This window comes from Mercenaria mercenaria, chromosome 9 (genome assembly GCF_021730395.1).
Source record: "Mercenaria mercenaria strain notata chromosome 9, MADL_Memer_1, whole genome shotgun sequence".
Classification (NCBI taxonomy): Eukaryota; Metazoa; Mollusca; class Bivalvia; order Venerida; family Veneridae; genus Mercenaria; species Mercenaria mercenaria.
Window position 1 is genome coordinate 9,115,197 of NC_069369.1, and position 26,302 is coordinate 9,141,498.

The 26,302-nt window shown below is 32.4% G+C and overlaps 1 protein-coding gene across 4 annotated transcripts in view; it reads right to left on the bottom strand.

Annotated features, from left to right (window-relative positions):
- LOC123546439 (G-protein coupled receptor dmsr-1-like) overlaps nucleotides 1-26,302 on the bottom strand; it is a 279,955-nt gene that overhangs the window by 35,411 nt on the left and 218,242 nt on the right. Inside the window, exon 1 of one of the 4 annotated variants that reach the window (XM_045332697.2) lies at nucleotides 15,745-15,896. The exons of 2 other annotated variants lie outside the window; for them this stretch is intronic. The gene's annotated coding sequence lies outside the window, so the exon portion shown is untranslated. Of the gene's footprint in view, nucleotides 1-9,360; nucleotides 9,425-15,744; nucleotides 15,897-26,302 lie in introns of those variants that run through there. One more of the 4 variants, XM_045332698.2, reaches the window with a different exon arrangement.

Consider the following 26,302-nt stretch of genomic DNA (forward strand, 5'->3'; position numbering starts at 1 on the left):
TCTTTCTTGCTATACTCTTCGCTCTTTCCATAATAGCTATTTCTGAGTAAATGTTCACGTTATTGCCTTGCATACCGATTGCAGGCCATCTATCTGAATTTTGTTCCCTTACTTAATTAGAAATCAATAGCAATGCAATATATTGGTGATTGTCTTACAGCAGAAACATATCCCAAAGTTCTGTAATTATTCTTAGAGAAGAATGACATTTTGCAAGAATGGTATGCATGGACATTCATTAGCTTGTTTTCCTTTTTCCATTAAGAAATAAATGAGGCCATTACTGAACAATTTTTAAAAGATACAAACAAATGTCTAGTCATTTGTTGGTGGTATTTACTGCGAAGGAACGAAATCAGATTATATGACACAGATAGAAAAGGATTAAAGAATTAAATGCTATGCTATGTAAGCGCGTTTCTACGGGTATACATCATGCAAAGCCATGAATCACACTATTAATATTATATCAGGCAATACCATACAATAGTTCATTGCCAAATACTAAATAACACGTTTTAGACTCTTAAGGAGGCTATTTACCTTGTCGTCAGTGTAGATTTAAATTTATTGAACCGTTGCAATTTATTGTATTTCGTGTAATTTTATGTTTTAACTGCTACAATAACAAGTTCGTGTATCTCTACCCCTTCAAGTACAATTGTTATTACATGTTTAATGCAGCTTCAAAACATTTTATTTCTTAAGTCAGTAATACGTTCGTTTTATTTGCATTTATTTAAACAAGTATCAAAGCTTAAAATACTTACAGCAATAATCATAATATGACTTTTTATGGCAAAATCTTTGCGCTTGTAATTTTTATTTTCATATTTTCATGGATAGTATTGAAATACAGATAAAGGTTGAAACGGGGATCTTTAAAAAGACAAGTGTCAACGCCTTTGAAATTTACATTTAGATATATAGATCACAGGGTTCGTTTCCATGATAACATTAATTTAATTCATTGACAAGATATCACTGTTTTCTACTGAAATATGAACAATTTTAGAGCATAGGTTTTGTATATAAGTACCAAAGTATAAAAGAAAACGGAAAAAGTAGGTGTAACAAATCAAACTTTTGAAAATGACAGTAATAAGTAACCTTGCACCCAACTATATTCCCAATAACATCAGTTACCAACATCCATTTACTTGCATTCCGTATTAAATTTCAATATAAGTATATAAAAGCTGCAAAATATTGATCCTAATCAAAGCAAAAGACTCATAAAAATATTTTGGCAAATAATGGCTGTTTGAAAATAGCTGAAATAAGAAAATGCTCAGAATTACGTACTTTGAAGATAAAAGATATTGATTTTGCACGGTAACTGACGCGTAACGTCATGACGTCGATGACGTCATTTCAGCGCAAAAATAATTTGTAGCGTTCTGCGGTAATTTATTCATTATTTCAGAATAATTAAACCATTTAGCATCAGATCAGAGACAGGTTAATGAATTTGTTTCAGAAAAATGAGTATATAAACACATTTAGTTTGTCGTAAACGCTGTCGTAAATCCCAACGTTAGCTTCTAGTTGAGCATGCGCACATACAAATGTTGAAAGATACTACCTCCTTAATACTTGCGAAAAAACACACAGAACTAAAAGATTCCTGTTGTGATAGATTATCTATAAAAAGGTCACATAGAAGCATAGAACAAACTAAGCAAAATAGGTTTAAGCCTAAATTTCAACTAATTAATAACAAAACAAAAATGCGTTAGCAACGAGTGCAAAAAAAGTTCATAAATCATTGCAAAATACACTTGATACTTGATAAACAATTATATTTACTATTTCGTGTGAATAGATAATCATAAACAAATATATATTACAAATTGTATTATGACAATATAACAGCTTGAACCAATCAATATTCATGACCTTTACGGACCATCCTTTCGAAATACCATAAGTATAGTCTTTTGACGTAAACCTTTACAGTACGTCACTAATTGATTTTCACTGACTTTCCGACATACTGTCGTCTGCGAAAATGATTAGATAATTTATAATTCTCCTTTAAGCTCACTGAGTAGCGGCGAAGTTAGCTTCCTATGAACTAGTAGGAGATCAAATGTAATGGAATCTAGTAGATAGCAGACGATCTTACATCGCTATAATGTTATTAATATATACATGTTTCTTTAATCTTCCTGATCAAAGTATAAACATGATAGTTTAATAGACAACTTAATCGTCATGCTTATAAAGAAAACTAAGTTATATTCCATTGTCATTATGGCAAGAAGGCGCAACCACCTATCATTATTGCATCGTATTGCATTTTCAAAATTTATGGAATTTGATATAATCAAACAAAAGATTTTGCTCTTCTGCTTTCACTAGTAAGAATGTAATTGATTTATTAAAATTAATTTTATACCCAGTTCGTTAATAAGGCTTTGTCAAGTAACAATGTGCATTCATCGTAAGGGAAAAGATGAAAGCTTTTAGATTTTTAGGTATTTTAGGCGCCATCAGCGCATGACGTTATATGTGTTTCTATGGGTTTTTTTTGTGCCAGTCTCGCCCTGAGAAAATCCCTTTTTAAAATTTCATCATAAACACTTTGGTTTCATACTTGATTATATATTTTATAATAAGACCGATCTTTTAGAAGGAATTGCAACTCGTTTCTGTAAATTTTAGTCCAAACATCATGTGATATAGAATGCAATGCAGCCCTATCAAATACAACTTAATGCTTGATTAAAACCTATTTGACCCTTCTTTGCATTTTAAAAAATCTTATTTTTACCATCAAAGTATTGCCTGACTATTTTTACAATAAGTGAAAGTTAAAGAGATGAATAATTCAAACATGAATAGTTAGATGTTATCATAATTGGGTAAATTAATTAAGGAACCTTTTTAATGAATAAATGAAAATTATTCCTTTGTATTGCAATAGCGAGTAAAGGTTGTATGATATATTGAAATATCCATTGGGTAAAAATGCCCGCTTACGCTAGAATGACGTCACGTTAACGTGTGGTGACGTCAAAGTTTTTGTTGCGACCTAGAAAGAGCGCTATTATATTTTATCTACTGTTTTAGATTAAAGGCATATTAGAATTGAAATCATTTATAGCAAACCGTATTTTAACACTATTTATACACTCGGTGGGTAATACATCGTTCAAATAATTTCACGAGGGCTGCGCCCTCGTGAAATTATTACGCCCGACGTATAACCGCCCATCGTGCATAAATAGTATTAAAGCACTCCTTTGCTATAAATGTTTTGTTAAATAAAGTTTTTACATAATTGCCAAAATCCATCAACGAGGCTTTAGAAGAGAATCAACGAGGCTTTATCATTCACTGGTTATTCATCGATCTTCTAATCTCTCATCCGCAGCTTCTTTCACTATGCCCAATGTTTCCTGTTGTGGATACCAACATTGTATAACACTCAATAAACGCTTAACGATGACAACAATTATGACGTCGACTAGCTGGTAAAGGCAGCAATTAACACATTTACTGAGCCAGCTTATTAGCTTATTAACGTTTGACTGAAGCCAATTCCAGTTCAAAGTATAGAAAATGTAATTTCACGCTAGTTACATACGTATCTCTGTCGTCTATTTAGGAAATAATCTACTCCTTAACTGAAAACAAAATTAAGGCAAGAGTAAGTTCCCTGGAAGCATTGAGTACTGCAAACACATCAATAACAAACGTGAAACAGTTATGAGTGCGACAGCGTAAATACATTTAGACATTTGAAAGCTAGCTTATAAATGCATGATTAACGTTTGCATTGAAGCAATTCCAGTTCACAACTATAGAACATGTAATTCAACGCTAGTACATACATTCTGCGTTTATTATGGAAATAATCACTCTTTACTGAAAACAAAATTAAGGCAAGATAGTTCCCTGGAAGATTGAGTATCCCTTGCATACACATCATTAATCAAACGAAGTCAAAAGGAAGTGAATGGAAAGTGGAAGGACTAAATACATTAGTTATTTGAAAGGTGTTAAAATGGTGATGGGTGAAAAAAGGCGGCAGGCTAAAGGCAAAGGAAAAAGGTTGAGCGTAAATAACGGGGATGAGGGACAGAAATGCCGACAAAATACAAGACTATATACATACCTTATATGCATAGCATATATTTATATGGCTGAAAAATTGTTGAAAAATACGCTAAACTTAAACACATTTATAGCAATGCCAGATCCACACCACACAACTGAGATAAGCTCCAATATTGGTGACAAAGTACTACACTATTTAAAAGTAAAACATATAAATAGGGTCAATGCGAGGTATCAATAAACCAATCTAGGTCCTGATACACTTCTAATGAATATATTCTAAAACAGGAGTCCGAATGCAAGATCAGAACAAAAGAACTGCGCAACAATATGCACAGTCTTTTAAAAGATGCGTATTAAATGCTCGTTCACTATTTCTCTAGATGCATTAGATGTATTATTTTATATTTCTGTCAATCAAGAACTTATGTAATCAAATAAGCTGGTAAGTTCATCCAGTATTCAATGTCTTGAACGATACCGCTATTGCCGGACACACTACCACAAGCTAATTTATAGCGTTCGTTCTGCCTAATTTGAAATTAATAAAAACGCACTATTTATAGCCATTAGTCACGAAATGAGCTAAAACAACACAATCCTATTATCACTTTAACAGGGAATAACATGTATAATTTTATTTGCTTGTTTACGTCTCAGTTCTAAACCACCACTATAAAAACGTGCTATTAGTATTTTTTTTCTAATTACAGACTTTTTTTATAAACTTAAACGTCAAATGAACGTGCTTGTAAATGTAAAGTAAGCGTTATTTATAATTATCCTCGTTATTTATTACCCTTTATGTCACAAATCCTCAGTAACAGGGCCGGTTATGTCACTAATAACAGGGTTATTTTAACTTTTATAGCTTTACATGTTATTTTATTCCCTTAGTAGGATTCTTACCACCAGAGCAGCGACAGAAATAAAATCACTGCTTGTTGAAATGATAATACGATTACGGAAGAGAATGCATCATCTCACTGTTGTTATATTGAAATTCATTGTTATTTTATACTATCACGGTAGGATAGCCAAATGAAAACGAAGATACAGGTAATATCAATTGCTGCATACAGCGATATAAATTGTACAAAAAATAAATTCATAAGATCAAGGACATCGCGTGATATGCTCATCAAATACCATCTTAATTCAGACTAAGTGCCAGACGAAGCTAGTTTGCTCAAAAATGAGAACACTGTTTTTGTGCTAGCAACCATTTCTAGTATAAGACATCTCTGAATATATAAGATAAAATTCACCCGTTTCACTAGTCATCTGGTTTTGGTATTTTAGCTTAATAGTGTGTAAAACAATTTTGCATCAATAAGTCTGACATAAGACTGGCATTTACTTTTCATCCAAATCGCTACTGAGTAAGCAAACTGCTTGCTTTGGTCAAACCTTGACCTCGAAACTCATTTCCATCAACACTTTGAAGTCAAGTCATGTCAAAATCGACAATTAAATCTCAAAAAGCAATACTGCTAGATTGCAAAATGTCTTGCTTCCATCTAAAAAGTTAAATAAACCGCGTTTTTTAAACATCCTACCGGATATTGTTTGGCTTCTATGTGTTGCACATAATGCTGCTTTTGTTAATATAATGCTATTTAGACTTGTGACCATGGTAAGGGCATTAGAGTGGCAAGAAAAGAATAGGGACAATTATCCCGTTTAATAATCTTTCTCAAGTGGCCACCTGGACATTTTAAAATAATAAAACTTCATTAATTTAGCTATGAATTGTCCATTGTAAAATAATGGTTAAGTTTTAATGATGTGAATTCTGTTTACAGGACATAAAATATAATATACATGTGAATATTTTCTTTAATTAGATTAGGGTTTTATGGCGCACCAAAACATTCATACAGATTTATGGTAAGTTGGTTTCACGCCACCTTGACATCGAAGTAAAGATCTGAAATATGGAAAGCTGAAATCCCAGAACTACGGCAAAACCAAGAATTCAGATTCTGTTAGCCGCCTTCTGTCAACGAAAACATAAATTTACAATTTGTACCAAAATATAAAATCAAAAGTGATAACTTCGGAAGGATCATCTCCATATTTCAATTGCCTCGTTGGGGTACGACAAGGTGAAAATTTATCGCCTTTTTTATTTTCTATTTTTCTTAACGATCTAGAGCTATTTTTAGATGAAAAAAATGTTAAAGGAGTTTCAAAACATTATTTTTTTGATGGTGCACGTACGTTTTTAAAAGTGTTTTTACTCCTCTATGCAGACGACACAATTATACTTAGTGATAGTGAACAGGACTTACAGCACGCATTAGATATATTTAAAGAATATTGTGATCAATGGAAGTTAAATATAAATATAAATAAAACAAAAATTATGGTTTTTAGTAAAGGCAGAACAAAACATAACATTAAAATCAAAATCGGTAATAGTGACTTGGAGGTTGTCTCAGAATACAAATACCTTGGGCTCTCCTTTTTTAAATCGGGAAGTTTTTACAAAACAAAGCAAAAAATAGCAGAACAAGGTAATAAGGCAATGTTTGCATTGTTAAGGAAAATTAAAACCCTATCATTACCATACGACTTGCAAATTGAGCTTTTTGAAAAAACAGTTAAACCGGTATTACTTTATGGAAGTGAAATTTGGGGATTTAGCAACATGGAAATATTAGAAAAAGTACAACTTAAATTTTATAAATATATTTTTAACTTAAAAAAAGTCTACGCCCTCTTACATGATTTATGGGGAACTAGGAATAACACCATTAGAAGTTGACATAAAAAACAGATTCATTGCTTACTGGTCACGTGTAATCGAAAACATTGATAGTGATAAAACTACTAAATTAGCATCAAAAATATATTCCATGGTCTATACACTTCATTCAGATAATTATTTAAAATCACAATGGCTAGAAAACATTAAGCAATACTTATGTCACCTAGGATTCTCCGGTATTTGGTATAGCCAAAGCTTTATAAATAGTAGGTGGCTAATTAAGTCCACTGGTCAAAAGTTAAGAGACACGTTTATACAAAAATGGATGTCAGATATAAATAATACTTCTGCATCTAATATTTATAAATACTTAAAAACAGAATTTAAACAGAGTGCATATATTAACAAGCTTCCCACACATTTAGGTCAACGAATAATGGCATTTATGACTCGAAGCCACAATTTACCAATTGAAACAGGTCGTTGGAGTAATATACCCTCAAATGATAGAAAATGTACAGTTTGCAATGATTTAGGTGATGAATATCATTTCTTCCTTGTATGTCCATTATTTAAAACAGAAAGAAAACAGTTAATAGATAGAAATATTTATACTAGACCTAACATGATAAAATTTATAGAACTACTTACGTCGCATAACTCCATAAAACTTAAAAAAGCTAGTTTATTTTGCAACATTATTATAAAGCATTTCAAAAAGGCTAATTAGCTAATCAATGTATGCAACCAATTTAACAGTAGTTACTTTATACTACTGACTCTATTTAGGTCCACTTATTTCACCAAGTGCCAGTCTAAGTATTCATGTCATTTAAAATACGTCAAGTTATATATGTCCCAATTACTACAGCTTAAAAGTGTACATGTATAGTTACAAAAGACTGATGAAAGTAAACTCTTTAAGTGTCCAAATGCAAATACAGATCATTTGATATATTTGAAAAAATTGATACGCCTCAATTTCTATTATTGATAGTTTATCTTGTTTTGTTTGTTTGTTTGTTTGTCTTTTTTTCTGTGTTTGTTTGTTATCTGTGTTTGTTTAAAACTTTTGACATGTATATTCATATATACATGTATTTGTAATGTGTAGTATATTGTTTTTGTACATAACCATATAAATCTGTAAATTTTGTATATAGAGCAAACTTAAATTTGACGCCTTTTGCAGGTCTTATTTCATTTTCGCTTTCGGTATTAGGCTTGCCTTTTCATTAAGATGTTAAATAAATGATATCTCTCTCCATTAAAAGTTCACAATATATTCCATATTTAAAACTCTACAGTTTCTAACCATTAATCAGTATTGTGAAAAACACAAACTGTTATAAAAACTCATCTGATGTTTCCTTTAATCATATTTATAAAAGTAATTTTCACTGATACTGTTCTCTTGCAACAAGTTTTCTTTAATCATACTTATTACAGTAATTTTCATTGCTACTGTTCTCCAGTAACATGTTTCCTTTAATCATACTGAACAGTACTTTTCATTGCTACTGTTCTCCAGCAACATGTTTCCTTTAATCATACTTATAACAGTAATGTTCATTGCTACTGTTCTCCAGCAATATGTTTCCTTTAATCATACTGAACAGTAATTTTCATTGCTACTGTTCTCCAGTAACTGTTATACATGTAGTTTAAAATTTTCATTTATTACTCATTATACATGTATTATCGAATAAGAGTTAAAAAAACTATGAAAGACAATAACAATGGCCGTTTTCCAATGTGTCACTGTTTGTTAAATGTATGTATTTGTATATATTATATGCTGTTAATGCTGCCCACATAAGTGGGACTTAACATTTGCTTGAATAAACTTGAAACTAAACTAAACTTTTACGATCGTGCACGAGTACGACTGTGCTTTCAATTAACTGGTTATAACAAATATGACGACTTATTATACTCTTTATACATTTTAAACTAGATAGATAAATCGACACACTGAACGATATTGCTCTATAAAATACTTTCGCGATGTAATTTCCAAAATAGTCAATTTGTACCTTTAAGACTTGAAGATATTTTAGGCAACTGAAATGTGTTATTACACACAAACAGTAACATGAGTGCATTATTCGTAATAACTTCGTTGCTCTCGTACATGTTTACGTTTTCGTTAGAACAGGGCACACAGTTTAGACTTTAATGCATATTTAGGCTGTACGTTGTGGTTAAAACTGTATGTAATTCAGAACGCAAAATATCCTAACAAAATGCAATTTATGTGCTGGAATGCTCACTATTTTAGCTCTTGCATTATGACATCATTTTATAGTGAGTGGAATGAAGAGACACTAGAGTGAGTAATTGAATAAACATTAGTAGCAGTCATTATTTGGAGAAACAAATTCGGAAAAAAATGACAGACAATTAATATACCTGCTCTGCAATAGACGTTGATATAAAGTTGTATAATACATTATAACAGTTATCAAATGAAAGAAAAATAATAAAAATATTTCGAAAAGATAAAGAAATCCCGATTTCTTAATGTTAATTAGATTAAACACATAAGGTCCTTATTACAAAAAATATCAAACTGACATTACCAGTGTTGTTATTTATTCCTTCATTTCACATCATTACCAAACACAGAAAACTTATTGCTCTTATAACTTCTTCTGTTATGATACCGGATCAACCGTCACTGGATATATATACCAATCGCTAACCATTTGCCGATAAACTAAACCCTTCTCTCCGCAGTATTATTTCATCGCGTTCTTTCATAAAACCCACTGTTTCCTGTTCAGGAAATGATATTCAATACCTTCATTGCATAATTGTCACTAAAAGCTCGATACATTATCAGGTTTGATACAAAGGTGTAGAAAACCGTCAGCACATTCAATGAGCTAACTTTTAATGAACTCTTTATGACTTCAAAGTCACTTTTGGTATTACATGAAACAGTTTAATATTTTAATATATATATATATATTCGTTTTTTTTAAAGTGGCCTAAGAGAACGTATTCTGCTATTTAACTGTAAACAAACAGTAGATCTTATTTCAATCAAATGGACAGTAACTCAAACGGCCATTTGATGGACAACTTACCTGGTTTTAAATAAAATGCTTAAAGTAATGTTTTAAAAACCGAAGTCTGCAGTTGCGCTTTGTACTAAACTTCATTGTACTCTTACATCAAACGAGTTTACAAAGCTGTAATGATCGTTTGACCAGGTAAAATATCATAACACCAAAACAAATACATGTATTAGAATTTAAGAACTGAGTTCATAAAAAAGCGTTAGTCCGGTTAGTATCAGCAGCGTTAATGGCATGGCTGTTAGGGAATGTTAGCACGGTGTATAGGTATACCAGTTCATTCATCTTACATAACTAAAGAATACCGACCATTTCACTAATAGCTAAACATTTAGCATCGTATCAGTCCTACCTGATATTAGCATGGGATCGACATTATGTCAGAAAAAAGGATTTGAATTATGTCAAATGCATGAGAATAATCAGAGATCAATTCGCAGAGGAGTGGGAAATTAGATAATGAAGTTTATTTTATTAGATCATATAAGTTATACTCGATCAATTAAAAGTATGCAATGAATAATGTAGTATACCATGCGTCACACAAACCTTATGCCATCAAACATCAGAAATATATTGAAATGGAAATAGATACATTAAATCACTGTGCAACATTAATATTACATCAAACGGAGACTTCTCGGTTGCGTTGATATATCGTACTGAAAATATAAAATACTACAACGCAATAAACGAGTCTAGTAATAAATCATTTACTGTAGTAAATAGAAAAACAGAAAATCAAAATCGGAAGAATTACCTGTGTATCGCTAACTAGACGTAAACGTCTAAATAATATGTATATCAATTTCGGGTTCGCTTACAACGCAAATGTAGAAGAGAAAAGAGCAACTAAAACCTAAAAGACACGTTAAAAGATAAAAATTTTCAGTCTTTTGATACAGCAAATTGTCAGTCTATTAAGAAATATTGATTGGTTTGAACGTACTAAAAAGCACAGTATTATTCAACATATATATGTTTTATAAAATAAAAACCTTCAATAAACTTCCAGCTAGTGCTTGTATCATATGTGATGGATTGCTACATTATAATAATTCATTTTACTTAAGAAGTTGCATGACTAATGCGTCAAAACATTGCAACACAATTCATCATTTATCAAAATATTGCCATTTATGTACAACTGGCTATCAATGCATTTCAGTTAATCTTTTATACATTTCGTAAAATATAAAAATCATACATCGCCCTCATTATGGATTATCATCAGGAGATGACAATTAAAAACCGTATATATAAACATCTTAAAAAGAACTTCAAGGGGAAAAGGCTATGGTTTTATTAAACAAACTTCTAAAGCACTGTATATAGCACTGTATGCATATAACTAGTATACAGGTTGTACAGTAGTAAATAAATCTGCTGTATGTTCTATAAAATTCTGAGAGCCGTAACACATAGCCAGGCCCATTTCAAAAAGAATTACTAGATCTAGCCTTATGTTCTTAAATGACATGTAAAAAGGGGTCATGTATCTTCTAAGAGAGATTTTTTGTCTGATGGAATATCTTCCAAACTGACAGCTAAAATGTGGGTATAAACACATGAGTAATAAGGTTTGTTTACATTTCTATAAATGCAAATAAATCCCCTTGCAAATGCTACCAAAATGTCAAGTATAGGTTCACAATGAAAAAACAGAACTGGCTTACATAAAACCTGAAAATGAGGATTCTTTCTTTCTGCCATAGCCTGGAAGAGCTGCTTGGTTACCTAGTTAAAATTATTATACATATAAGAAAAAAGTAGCTTTCTGTAATTATGCCAGTTTCATTTATGCCCTATTCTTTTATTTTGTACTCAAATTTGCAAGCAAATAACACATAAACACTGTTAAATATACAAACTCTCTTTTACTCTGATAGCTATCAAAATGCAATGCTACCAAAATGTCAAGTTTAGGTCCACAATGAAACACAAACAGGAATTGGCTTACATAAAACATGAAAATGCCGCTTCAAATTGAAAAAAAATGAGGATTTTGTCTTTTCGCTATTATCCGATTAGATTATATATATAAGAAAAAGTAGCTTTCTGTAATTATGCCAGTTTCATTTATGCCCGATCTTTTATTTTGTAACTCAACTATTTGCAAGCAAATAAAAACCTAAACTCTGTTAAATATACAAACTCTTTTTCCACTGTAATTCTGATCTATTATGCATTAACCAAAAATGTCTAAGTTTTAGGCCCACAATGAAACACAAACAGAAATTAGGTCTTACATAAAACATGAAAATGCCGCTTCAAATTGAAAAAAAATGAGGATTTTGTCTTTTCGCTATTATCCGATTAGTCCGGAAGTGCTGCTTGATTGCTTATTTAGTACGTTTTATCTATACGTACAGATGCATGTAAGGACAAGAGAGATGCAGTGAAGCACCGCATCGCCTTGCTATGGTTAGAAGGAAAACACAACCTAGCTCAATAAAAGACCGTGCTTCTAACTGGACAATACAAAAACCTTCCTCATTGCGTTCAATATCAACTGTCGGTGTTATTTCACAAAATGCGGTGTTAATTCTGTATTTTATTTTATTATTTTATAACTGCAACATTAAATTGATGCTGTTGAAATACTTATGTTTTATTAACAAAAAGGCAAAGTTCACGACCGCCGAAAATATTAAGTTCTTGAATCTTTAAGCCTATGTCTGAGAACCTTTGCCTAAAATCGTCACGAGAATTGGCAAAGTTCATCAAAAATGAAATTAACCCGGCAAAATTAATTACACCTTCATCATGGTAACAGAACACTGGTAAATGCTCAGACCATTAATCATTGTACAGATCGCCGCTGTAATATCATGAGCCAAGTTTCATTAATCAAAACTGTAAAACAGGTGTATAAAATGCAGAAACGAAATATTTCTAAGTGCAAGGGCAAATCACAGATACAAATTTTGTTAAAACTTTAGTTTACATAAAAATAATTCATATGATGTGCAAATTGCACTGTTATCTATGTTATCACGAAGTATGTATTGGTTAAAAGTTTTTGAAATATTTATTTTTTTTAAAGGGTAAAAAGAAGAAATAATTCAATGACAATTTATGGAATTAAAGGCACGCTGATATGACAATAATACACATACATGTACAGGCGAGAAGTTTAATTTGTCCAGTTTGAAAAACATAGCTATTGTTCTGACCGGAAATGCAAAATGTAACAGAAGTAAACGTTGTTCCTCAACACCCCGCCCAAAATATCTTTCTTTAGTGACGCTTAGTGTAAAGGCCAAAGACATTACACTTTGATATTTTGATGTTTTGTATAATCCCGTACAAGAAACAAAAATACGTTGATGGGCGGTGGGAAATCCACGTTCGTTGAGCACAGCCCTATAAAACTGCAACCCCAGACCAGCGGATGTCTGAATATGTATAAGATTAACATATGCCCACGAATACATAGACAAAGTAATATATATAGAGATATGATAGAGATAAATTAGTAACGAAATACAGCTGGAAACACACTCTCGGAACGGTCAGTGACAAAACACCACTTGTGAACTAGTGAGTACTAGTTGATATTACACAAAGCCTCACTCTTCGTACCCAACATTTTAATATTTTATTATTATTACTACAATTTTTCCAACCAAGTATGCGTATTTTATAACATGACATAAATTTGGCTACGTCTGTACGTACAGGAGCATTTTGAATGATTGTGTTACTGCTGGACATTTTACTACAAACTATCTGAAAGAACAATGCACCATTATTGCTGGTAGTCACGAAATCAGAGCTAAAACAACAAAACACCATTATTACTCCTACACGGGAATAACATGTTGCAAATGATTTACGCATAAAGGTTCTTTGCCATTTTTAAAGTAAGATAATACAAACAATTTGAAAATATATCTGCTAAATTTTTTCACGTTTAGACTTTGAAGAAAAGTGATTAATTTCTCATCAATCATTGTAAACAAGTTATTGTATATTGCCCTCTATAACTGGGAAACCTGCTGTACAGTAACAACATCACTCTTTTGTTTACCTGACATATCATTATACTGTGTAATTGTATACAATTATTTAACGGCTTGCCGGTCAATAGTTTAACTTATTACCCGAGGTTCGAAGGGTCTATGACTAATAAGCCCAGTAAACATGTGTCGAATATAAACTGGTAATATAGCACAAACTATGGACCGGCGATTCATATAAGGAGTCATGCAATAATTACTTCCTATAATATCGTTGCAGCGAAGTTACTTGAATTAAAGCAGTTTGAATAAGATATATATTATTTAATTTCTTTAATCGTCAGACGTGCATCATATGATGATGGCACCCACATAAACCAGTTAAAATCTTTCAAGTAAGAAGATATATTTCTATTTCCCGTAAATAATTCTTATGTTTGTTCGTTTTGGGTTTAACGCCGTTTTCCAACAGTATTTCAGGCAGTAAGCCTGACCAGTGTCCAGTACAAACCTGTTCTCCGCAAGTAACTTCCAACTCCCCATATGAATCAGAGGTGGAGGACGAATGATTTTAGATACAATGTATTTTATCAAATTGTCACGGAGAATACAGGCCCCGCCCGCGGATCGAACATACAGCCCCGCGACCCGTAGATCAACGCCCTCCCTGCTGAGCTAAGCGGGCGGACAGGAAGTATTATTTACCTAGCAAAATATACTCGTGTAATATGACACATATTACATATATGTATTGATATTTAATCAAGTTTCGGATTTAAATGGCAAGGTCTTTCGCAGAAATCAATTCATATAGTTTTTTTTACAATTTAATGCAGTATGTAGTTTTAAAGATAAATTACAAAATATTCTAAATATATATACGAAACAATATAACATTAGTTTTGTCCGCATATGGAAACAAAATATAATTCATCAAAGTAGACGTTAAGTGGCCCCATGCAATTTCTTAAAACATGTTCCTCACACGCGATGATGCTTCTTCTAAAACAAAAATGAAACAACGTGTTTGTCAACATTCTATTAAGGTTAAGCTATTTCACGTATCATAGATTCAAAAGCAAAATGCGAGTTTTGCAAGAATTTGATTCATTTATGAAACGGACAAAACTAAAACTTCTACGCCATAAATATTTGTAAAAAAAATATTCAAGAAAACAAAGATGCAACTGCTCAAGATAAGAATTATTCTTCGTTTGTATGTTTGTTTGTTTGTTTCCGTCAAATTCAAGGATTTTTAAAACAAAATTTATTGAGGCTGAAGGTCATATTGTTTATTATAAAATACTAATAGGAAGACTAATCAACGATTGTAATTCTAAATGAAAACCATATTATATTGAGTCCTGTACTTATAATTGAAAAAAAAAAAGAATTATATTTAAATTACAGAAAGAACATAATTATAAATGATATATTACTAATCTGTTAAATAAAGAGCTTATCGTACAGGGATTAAAATTGAAAAGTTATAATCAACTAAAAGATCTAATGGTTGATGTTAGTCAAATTTTGAAAATATCAAAAATGTTTGTATTTCAGTCTAAATTTTTGCAAGTCGGGCATTTCAGTTTTGACAATCGTTTTATTTTTATTCCTTTTAATTTAAGGGTTTATATGACGTTGTAAATATAAAATAACAATATGGAAGTAAGTAACAATTTGGAAATTACAACGCAAAATTATTCTATCATCATTATATTAAAATTCTTTCATATACTTTAAAAGTTTCACCACTTTAATTTACAATACCGGTATCTATTGTATCGCCTGGTTAAAAAAGTCAGCAAAAAAATATGTACCAGAAAATGCGAATCAAACTGATTATTATCAGGAAAAATTGTATCAATTAAATGCATTATCTATTATCGATTGACCAAAATTTTAAAAAAAAGCTATTTACCAGTTAGTGACGACGTTATTAATTCCATTACACAACTATGCCAAAATCTTGCCACAAGGCCTTATTCCACCGAAAGCTTTCGCTATTCTGTTGAAATGCGAACGGATCAACTGATATTGAATTTTATCCTTCGCTGGTCATTTGCCGATAATCAGATCTCTATCCTCTACAGCGTTATTGTAGGGTTTTCTTTCTGCGAGCCCATCATTACTAGCGAAAAACCTCGTATAGGGAATGTGGCCCTTTAGAAGTAACGTGCACCGAACTAAACGTCTAACATGCCACTGTCATTTTATTTGTTGAGGACAAAAACTTAATTAACATTCAATATCATATTTGAAACATCTTTCAAGAGCCGATGTCTACAGAAGTATTAGTAATATCGATATAATATTATTAACACTGTTAACCTTTTTACAACCCCCAGTTTGCATATATAAAAGATATGAGAAAAATATATTCATATCTAATACATTGCAGAATATCTTGCACTCAAATGAGGGTAACAATACGAGAATAAATGTGAAAAATAAAGTTACAGGTATAAGAAATATAACAAACTAACATTTTAGATGCGGTGTCTTTTTGCTTTGATTATTCATATCATAATACTGTCAACCTTATAACCGAAAGACACATACTAAATTGGTCGCAACAAAGGATGTGTTTCTTTTTCCTCGGAAGGCGCCTATTCTGCAGCAACAAGGTCACGATATCTAGTCCTCATTGAGAGAAATAATTTGACTCTGTGCCTAACAAATGAGAACCTCAAATGTGATATAAATGTTGCGCAACTGAGACTTTTTGATAAACGTTAGAATAAACGCAAATCATAATTATGAAAGATCATTGTCAATCGCCTGTCTTGCTTTAGTAGTCCGTTTTATGTACTGTTGATTTTTTGCGACATTTTTGTTCTGGCGGATGTTACTTGATTTTCGGCTGCAGCATTAGTACTCATTTTTGTTAATAGTATTTTCCGTGTAGAACTCTGTCTTTTGGGATCATACGTTCCTTCAATGTACCAATATTATTGGTATTATACTCCCTTCCATATACGTCACTTCAGTGTACTTGTATTATAGGGTTCATACCTCCCTCCCTCCTATATGCGTGTTTTACAGAATTTAGCTCGAAGACTGAGGTATGTTACATTGAAATGAGTCGGCTATTATCTTGCTTGGTTGCGTTCTACGTTTAAGATTTATAATGTTCTTCTTATTGATTTTATTAACATCAAAACAAATCTATAAATATTCGAAATATGATTTTCTGTGTGTATTTTAGCTAGACCTATGTTATCGATAAGACATAATGGAATAATCGCTAATATGTATCACTACCGCCTTGAAACAGAAAACTGATGTACGTTTGTTAATAATGACAAAAGAAAAGAAAGTCTATAACCCGGGTAATTATTTTATTGACTTCTAAAACTTACACCTGATTTTCAAAGACGATGTTAATTCCGAATGATACATGTGATTAGAAATTATTCGTCCGTCTGTAAAGCGACGTATACATTTTATTACACCATATTATACCCCGTATGTTAGTTAATAATTGTGAAAAGTTTAATTAAAATCTACATTGTAAATAAAGTATTCGCGAAAATGTCATCAAAATTATGATTTTCCTATAAACTCCCATTATGAAGATGTGTAGGGTCCAAAATTTTCGAGTCAATCTAGCAAAAAATCAAGCGCAGGATTCTTTCTCTTTTCCGAGTATAGTCTGAAGTTTATTTTGAAAAATCAGGGTTTAATTAAATCTGTTATTGTAGACAAATGTTGGTCTGAACGTGCAGAACTACCTTAAAATCATATATTTCGATTAAAGGTATTGTTTCGGGAAATAGCACAGTCTTGAATCTCAGTCCGATTATATTGCTGTTTGTTTCATAGCACCCTTTAATGTGGATGCAACTGCTTACAAATACTTGGAAGTCAGCAATTGTGAATTATACTTCAAATCCCCATCTTAGGGGTGTGTAACTTTGACAAAATTAACGCAATTTACATACAGTGTAAGTGTCCGGTTGAAAAACTGCGATCACTCTCTGCAGGTCCACAAACAGTTGGATAATGAATTCAAAACGAGTTCGTAATCTTATTTGACTTACAAATTGGGACATAATTATTCTCTTCAATCAAATGTACTTACACCCGTCAATTCTGCAGGGAATGAATAAATTGATTATAAATATATCTACAGGAGTTTGAACGCCTCCTAAATATAAATTATGTACACAGCATGAGCTATATATAACCTAGGACATTTTCATAGCAATATCTTCACTTCTGTTAGTGTTGCGTTAAAATTTTCCTCTCAAGATATTAACATGTCTTACAAAGGCAAAAATCTTCTATAAAAGTCTCCCGAAACTAATCATTTTCAAACTTTCCCGAAGTTTATTATATGAAACGAAAACAGATACTATGCACAAAGATTTGAAATACAAAATATACTGAACAAAACAGCTAAATCGCCATTTGTTCTTTGCCAGTAATTTAAAAATTACTGAACATACAATTTTGAAAAATAGTCTACGTCTAGAGCAATATGCTGTTAATAAGTTCTCACAATTTCTAATAATTTAAATCAAATTATGCTATCATATAAATCCGCTTATTGTACGACTTCAACTAAACGTTGAAAAGTCACAAAAATATAACAAAACACAATATGTCTGTAAATCTTCCAAAGGGAAGTATAGTACAAAACTATGTTGATATTTTACTATTAATTTCGAATTTTCGGACACTTGTCCTTTTTCAAGAATATGGAAATATTTTTCTGACTAAGTAATATCCATGTAACATTTATATGACAGGAATGAGTGATATTGACGTCCTGTCTCTAAGACGACGTCACGTCATTTCCTGTGTAAGACGTGACGTCGTTTCCCGCAAAAAAGGCAAGGTGTCAACATCATACACAAACAGAGAGCAAAACACAATACTAAGTACAGCAAGATATACAAAAACTAAAAAAAAAAAAAAAAAAAAATATATATATATATTTATCAGCAAAATAACTGTCCAATTCAGTTTAAACCCTAAAATTCACAAGGTCTATATGCACAGTCAGTACGGAAACACTAGAAATGCATGCATTGTCATTTAAGTGAAGGGACCCTCCATAGTTACTAAAATTACACAAAATAAGTTGAAAAATCCATGGGTCTCTACTGATGACGATAATGACCGAGAGTGTCCTACTAGAATGCATTTAAATATAAAGTTTTACGTTACATCCCTGGGGTGTCTTCGTGGCTAGCTTCTTTATCCATTCTTATTCCACCATCTGTCTGTAAATGCGTCTTTCGTTAATTTAAACACGTTTTGAAGTACCGCAACCTTTACATCTGATGCTGTATGACCCTCGAAATGTCTCATAATTGGTTTATCTGCTTGTTGACGGACATCTCTAAGATGTTCTTCTGTGCGTTCCTTCAGGGATCTTTCTGTCTCTCCCACATAAACTGTCACGTCACATCGTGAGCAGACCAGAGCATATATTAGGTTTCTGTCAGTATATTTTGGAACTGAGGCTGTATTGTAGCTGTTGTTTTTGTCAGTGGACCAGACTTCCCCCATGTGGAGAGACGAACATGTTCTGCATTTACATAGGTTAACTGACTGCTTTAAAGCCTTGTTTGTTTTCCCGTGCACTAGGATGTCACAATAATGCAAAAAATATAGAATTTGCTAATTAGCGAACAACCATATGAGCGAAGAAAATGACAACAAAATCAATATAATGGCGTTGCCATGCCCTATCGTAAATGGGCATTTAATATATTATATTCATTTTCTAAAAACGCATCTTTCGTGGGTATTTTTGTGACTTTTTAAAAACGGGCTTTGGCAGTAAAATGATTAAAATTATATTTTTGCGAAATTTAATACTATTGAAATTTTGATATGTTAATATACATAGATCGATATAACTGTCCCCTTATTCTAAGAAATGTACTTTCTGTTATGTTAAAACTATTTGCAAAACAGCAAATGTCGGGTTAGCTTTTTGGCTTAGTAGAGATCGAGATTTATGTTCTGTATAAACTGAACACAATTCATTGTTTTGTTTTAAAATTATTAAATTGAAATAGACGTTGTGTAGTGCTGTTTTCGTCTTGTCAGAAAAAAATATTATTTTTTCCGCTAAATGAATGCTTTCTTTTCAATTGGTAAAGAAAAGTAATTAAGCCTACGACAACCTTTGTCCTCATGACAGCCGATCTTCTCTCAGCCGTAAAGAATGTGATAACGTCCAACGAACCTGGGGCCTGTTTCACAAGCGTTCTTAAAGCGACAATCGTATGAATTTACGAATTATAGAAAATATTTGAGAAGTTAAAACAGCTGTCGTTCGGACTTTAAATTTCTAGTAAAACATCAATAATGCAAAACATGTTTTGTTATCTTTTTAAATTCTTGCAAAACAATTTAAACTGACAAATGAAAATACCTCACGATAATATCAGTAGCAACACTTTAGATCGCTTGAATTCTTAATTCTTTTATGTTTTTTATATAATGCAATATTTTCAAGGCTCAATAGTAAAATCGCGAGGGTGTACAAAATTCACATTGTAGTATTGTCAAGATGAAACATCAGGTAATTTGAAAGTTAGGTATGCAAAAACCAGTTTCTGAAACGTCTTCCATTACATTAATTGTATATTAGAATTTATATAATAAAGTTCCAAAATTCTTTAATTTTCGCACTCGTTATCAGTGATGCTTCTATGCAGTGGTTACACAGTTCTAAAGGAAGCTTATAATTATAAGCAAACAAACTGCACGCGTAAAAACATTAAGTCCACGACGTTTTGCTTAAACGTGTGGAAACAAGTGCTACTGTATTATATTTTGTAGCAAACAAAAGCTGATATAATTCTACTTTCTCGACAAAAAGCACTCAAAATCGGGAGAAAATTAAATCCAAATGAATACTATTCACTTTTCACTTTGACCAAAGCAATTTGTCATCATTGTTATTTGAGACCGATGTTTCCTGGCATTGTTAGACGCGGAAGCTTTCTATCAGATAATAGATTACGCTGTGGATAGAATTCATCGAACGTTTGTGACAAAAATATTTATTTTATGGAATTTTGCCAGTGCCGACTAACGTTTCCTCCAGAAGAAATAAACTAGTCTGATAGATTTCTATTTTAGAAAATATCATTATCTAAAGCATGATATTCGAACATTTGTAATCGAAGATATTCCAAATCAGCCATTTTATGCAAGTAAATGTGTCTGTTCATGTTGGTGAATTGTTAATAATGTCTATAAGCAACATGATGAAAAATAATATAGTATTACAGGCAAAACAAAGAAAACACTACTGTCGAAAATAGGAAGAACTAGTGTCTTTAACAACCATAGATAGGTATAATCAATTCAGAATTAATTTACATATAGACTCAGCTTCAGCGATTTAGTAATATTTTCAAGTTTAAAAAGGCATTGCCTAAAGCGAAATATTCAAATTAAAAGTCCGTGTAGGAAACGCCATGGTGAAAGTAAAGCGATTTTAAACTAGACTGGACTGAACAGATGATAAAAAATATATAATTATATATTGTTATATACCTCATGGAGTACAACCAATTTTACTATAATAGAGTTCTGCTTAAGTCGGTCCTAGAAGGAGCAAGGATTTTACACTTTTCATTACCTCAAACAACAGACCTAACCAAAACGAGTCTGCTATAAGTGTGCTTGGTTGCACTCTATGCTTCCAAGGTTTTATGAAATACGACCAGTACGAGGTAATTAGAACAGTGCAAAGGAGGATTTATTTTAAAGCCGTAGTACTTTTAAGGATTACTTTAGCCATTTTGTTTAAGGTATAGGTCCATGCTTCGGAGAAAAAAAGTTCAAACATCATCAAATTATAGAAAGAAAGCATTGTTTTACATGAAAATATAACAGCATATAAAACATTTATATTATTGTACAAAACCATTGTCAACTTATTCATATAGGTATTGAATTCCGGAAAGGGACTACCTGAAGGGGCCACACTTCTGGACAGTCCAGCGCCTTTAAAAACTCACCATTTTTAAAAGCTGTTACATGTCTTCGTTTTGATGCATTTGCAACATCGTGCGAGTGTTTAAACTTTACATAACTAGGTAAAACATCGTTTTGACAATTGTTTACATTTATTTTTTTACAAATGGCATTCTTAATTAAAGGGGGACAACTCATTTAGAATATCTTAAGTATCCAACTCCGTTGGACAGAACAGTAAAACATGTATTGGACAGATAAGTTGTGTGTCAAGATGCTGTTCATTCGCTAAAAATATCTGTTGTTTTGTGATATACTGCTAAACCTTAAGCACTCATGTACCTTGTGTTGACCTTATCAATAAGAAATATGAGTATACTGTTGGTTTTTCGACAATTAATCTCTGGTCAAATTCGCTAAGATATATACCACCACTAAAACGCTTGAAAATGCACAATTAAAAAATTCTGCCAAAATTTATTGTTACGACTTTATGTAAAATGTTTGATAATAAGGTAATTTCAGACTGCTAATCATTTCTACATGAAATGGGGTGAAGCGATTTAGAGAGAAAACCATATTTTTTCGATCTTAAAAATGACGGACATCTATTATGTTTCAAAAGTTGGACTTGAAAAACGCTTTTTCTTCGTCAAAGAAAAAACTTTTTTTTAAATGGCGGTAATTTCCATAAACAAAGCAGACGTAACACCACCATTTGAAAGCTCAAAGAACGTAATTTAAAGGGTTGACTTTGTTACATATTTTGTATGTCTTAATGCTTTTTGGAAGTTTCTGTTTTTCTTGTTATTTTAACCTCAGTCTATAAAACACAAATAACCAAACAAGGAAAGAGCTCTGATGAAAGTCAGTATCCTAATGAATTTTATGTTATTTTGTGACACATTTTCCATGTAAGTGGCTTTAGACGAACACACACACGTGATCACACGTTTTTCGTTATGAAATTTTACGCAAGCAAAGTGATAGAGCTAGATTCTCTAACAGAATGTTTGTAAAACCACTGCTTTAAACTGGAATTAATATGAAATTAATATGAAGAAATATACTAGATGTTCATTTCGGTGTATATATTTGTTAATTACACTCATGTATGATATTATCATGCAGTGTTTATGTGTTAAATTTGCACAACTAAATAAAAAAATAAGAACCGTTTTGCTGAATATAAAAAAAACCCATGTGAAATCAAAATACATGCCATCCGTGCAAGTACATGTACATATACTTTTAACGGCGTTTGCTGAATATTCGATCATTTAATATACAGACGTCATTAACATTGTGTAAATTATACTATATCAACGGGCGAGAGGTAACAAAAATTCTATGGCAACCAAATGGCAAGTGTGTGTATATCGGGTTTTAAATATAATGAAACATAGCAACGATGTATTTGGCGTTACGGAGACCATTCAACGTCACTGTGTAGCCTTTGCTAGGAGACGTAACGTACTGGGATTTGCACATTCCCTCTCATGTTCATGCTTAATCAAACCGTGTGTTTTGTGCTTGGTTGCAGTTTCTGTTCCAACAGTTTGATTAAGTCACATATTCAAAGCCTTAAAGTATAGTGGAGACCGTAAGAAATCAAATTTGTAAAAAGATCCTTTGGAAGCAAAAAATGCAACCAAGAAGAATAATAGCAGACAAACCATATGATTGAGTCTGTTCATGAGAGGTAATGAAATATGCAAGAGGTAATGAAATGTGAAGACCGCTTCATACTCAGTTCGGTCATTAACAGAATAAAGCAGACTGAATCTATCTTATTTTGCTTGTTGTTTTTATTGCATATAATATGTATACAATATGTATACAATAGATTCGATTTGATTCATGGGTTGTGGAGCATGATATTTTCTGGTATCAATGCCGCATTTAAAGTATCTAACTACATTGTCGAATGTACACTTTTTTATTACATAACGTATTTTCAACCAAGAATATTGCATAATTAATGTTGCAATGTTATGAGATATGGTATATAGACAAATATCAACTCGCTTACAATAAAAAATAATTTCATGTCCATGCGTTCAATGCACTGGTTGCAAATGAGATCAGTAACTTATTATTTGATAAATAAAGCTGTATTAATTGCACAACTTTAGTGATTGCGAAGAGATTAACATTAAAATCACCGTAGTAATACCTTTATTGATAGCAAATAAAACCTTTGGAAGTATTTAACGCAACCAAAATAATAGGAGACTTGGTTCTGTTCATCTCCGCGTCCATGCGGAGTTTTATTAAATAACTGTATACATCAAATAGGAAGTACATGTGAAGTTGTCCAAAAAGTATTCTGTTGATGAAATATGGTATAATAAGTCATATAAGGATATGGCAGTTATATGTTTGGTATGAGAATAAATTTAGACCAATTTCATTGTTAGTTTTATTCATTAAGAAAATGTCTACATACCGGCAAATTTCATGGGGGTGATAGTTAATAAAACATGCGAAAATTGCCTTGTAAGCATATAACACAACCTAGCAAACTAATAGCAGATTCAGTTTGAATGTGTCTGTTGGTGAAGTAATGATCTTTGCACATCCCCTACCTACTTAATTGGAAATCTATCATGGTAAAAACGAAAGTGCTCCGTAAGCCCGAAGATCCAGAAAATATAACAACGCGGGAGACATTTTACAGCCCTCACATTGCACATAAAGACTGCTGTTTTGATAGTTAATAAAATCTGAGAAAAGATGATTTAGAATTAGACAGAATTATTAGCAGACCATTTGATTATGTCTGTTCATGAATGATAATGAACTGTGCAAAACAACAACAATAAAAAAACAAGGATGAATATCCAACCCAACAGGGAAAGCCACGTTCCAAAAAACGCAGCCTCCCCAGACGTAAACCAAGCACGCGGACGCGCACACGACCTACACACACATTCACACAAACCAAACACACAAGGACAAAACAAACAAAGGAACACAGTGGGGCACCGCCTTGGAATGGTTCGAGGCAAAACCACCATTGGGGAGCTTAACCCAGTTTATGGTGCACCTAACCTCACTCTTGCCCCCACCATGTTCCAAAGTCACTGTGTTAATAAAAGTTATCCCCGCAAGGTGAAACCCTAACATATGCAAAAGCAACAGAAGGCATGTAATGTAAAACACAAAAAAGCTCTTGTATAAATGCAATCCTTAAGAACCTAAAACGTATGTACTCAATGCCGTTCCAGAAGACAGAAGGGGAACACCCTTAAGGACCGGACGAAACAGACCAAAAGGCAGAAATCACAATAGCTCAGTCCCAGTGGGTTGTAAGAACTACCTATCATAGAGTCCTCCACCTGTTCTGTCAGACAATCCGAGTTGTTAGTTTTATTTAACTGCAGCTCCCGTGGATAAATATTATCCACTGCCTCAGCGGAATTCCATTGTAAACTTGAAAGTACTCCATGATCCCAAAACATATCTCGACAGCCTTTCCCTTCAAATCTTAGCGATGACATACGTTTTTCTGTTCCAAAAGTCAGTGATATAAGACTAAAGTTCCATGCAATGTGTATTTGTGTATTAAACATGAATAAACTTGTTCTGCTACTGTTACGTTTATTGTTTTTAAACTCGCAAACAACATTGACACGGACAATATACTTGTCAATTCAAACGTTTATCTGACTTGTTTTTCATATCCAAGATAACCTAGAATCCAAAGTGGCTAAGATTTCATAATTAAAACAAAATGACTGAGTTTTATGCCAACATCTGTGAATTATTAACAAAGGTTTTCAATATTTTGTCCCATTGACCTAGATTTTTACCCATTAGACGCAGAGAAATTTAGATATAAAAAAAACCCACATTTTGTCAAGTTTCACTAGACATTTATGAACTAAAACAAAGAAGACTGTAGGACGGACACAGTGCTGCTACAACAGCTCACCTTGAGCACTTTGTGCTCAGATGTGCTAAAAAAGCGGGTACGCAGCTTCAAATGTTGAATAACATTCCTATACAATCTCATGACGGTCGTTCAATACTTCTTGCGATATCTGTGACACAAAATTATCTGACGGACAGAAGGACGGACGAACAGACACAGTCAAATCTATGCCCCCACCGCATAGTGGTGGCATAATATGCCAGACCTTATCACCGTTATACGCATGTTTTTTCCACCGCACATAATATAAACAAATTATGTTTAGATGACCCCCATCGAAAATCAATCGTCCTGGGTGTTCACACTCCACTTCGGCTTCTTTCGTAAATGTCTATTAAGACTATGTAGATATGTTTACTTGGTGACCTAGTTTTTTTTTTTTAAATCTCAGGTAACCATGTTTTTGACTTGACCTCGATTTCATAAATAAAGATATATATTGATCCACTGGCACCAGACCAGAAGGAAAAAAATGCAGTACATGTTATACCCTACCCTAGGCATACTTTAAAAACCATGGCCATGAACAGGTAAATAAACTAATCAATTTCAATCGTGCATTTCTCATCTAATTTGTACTAAGCATATTGAA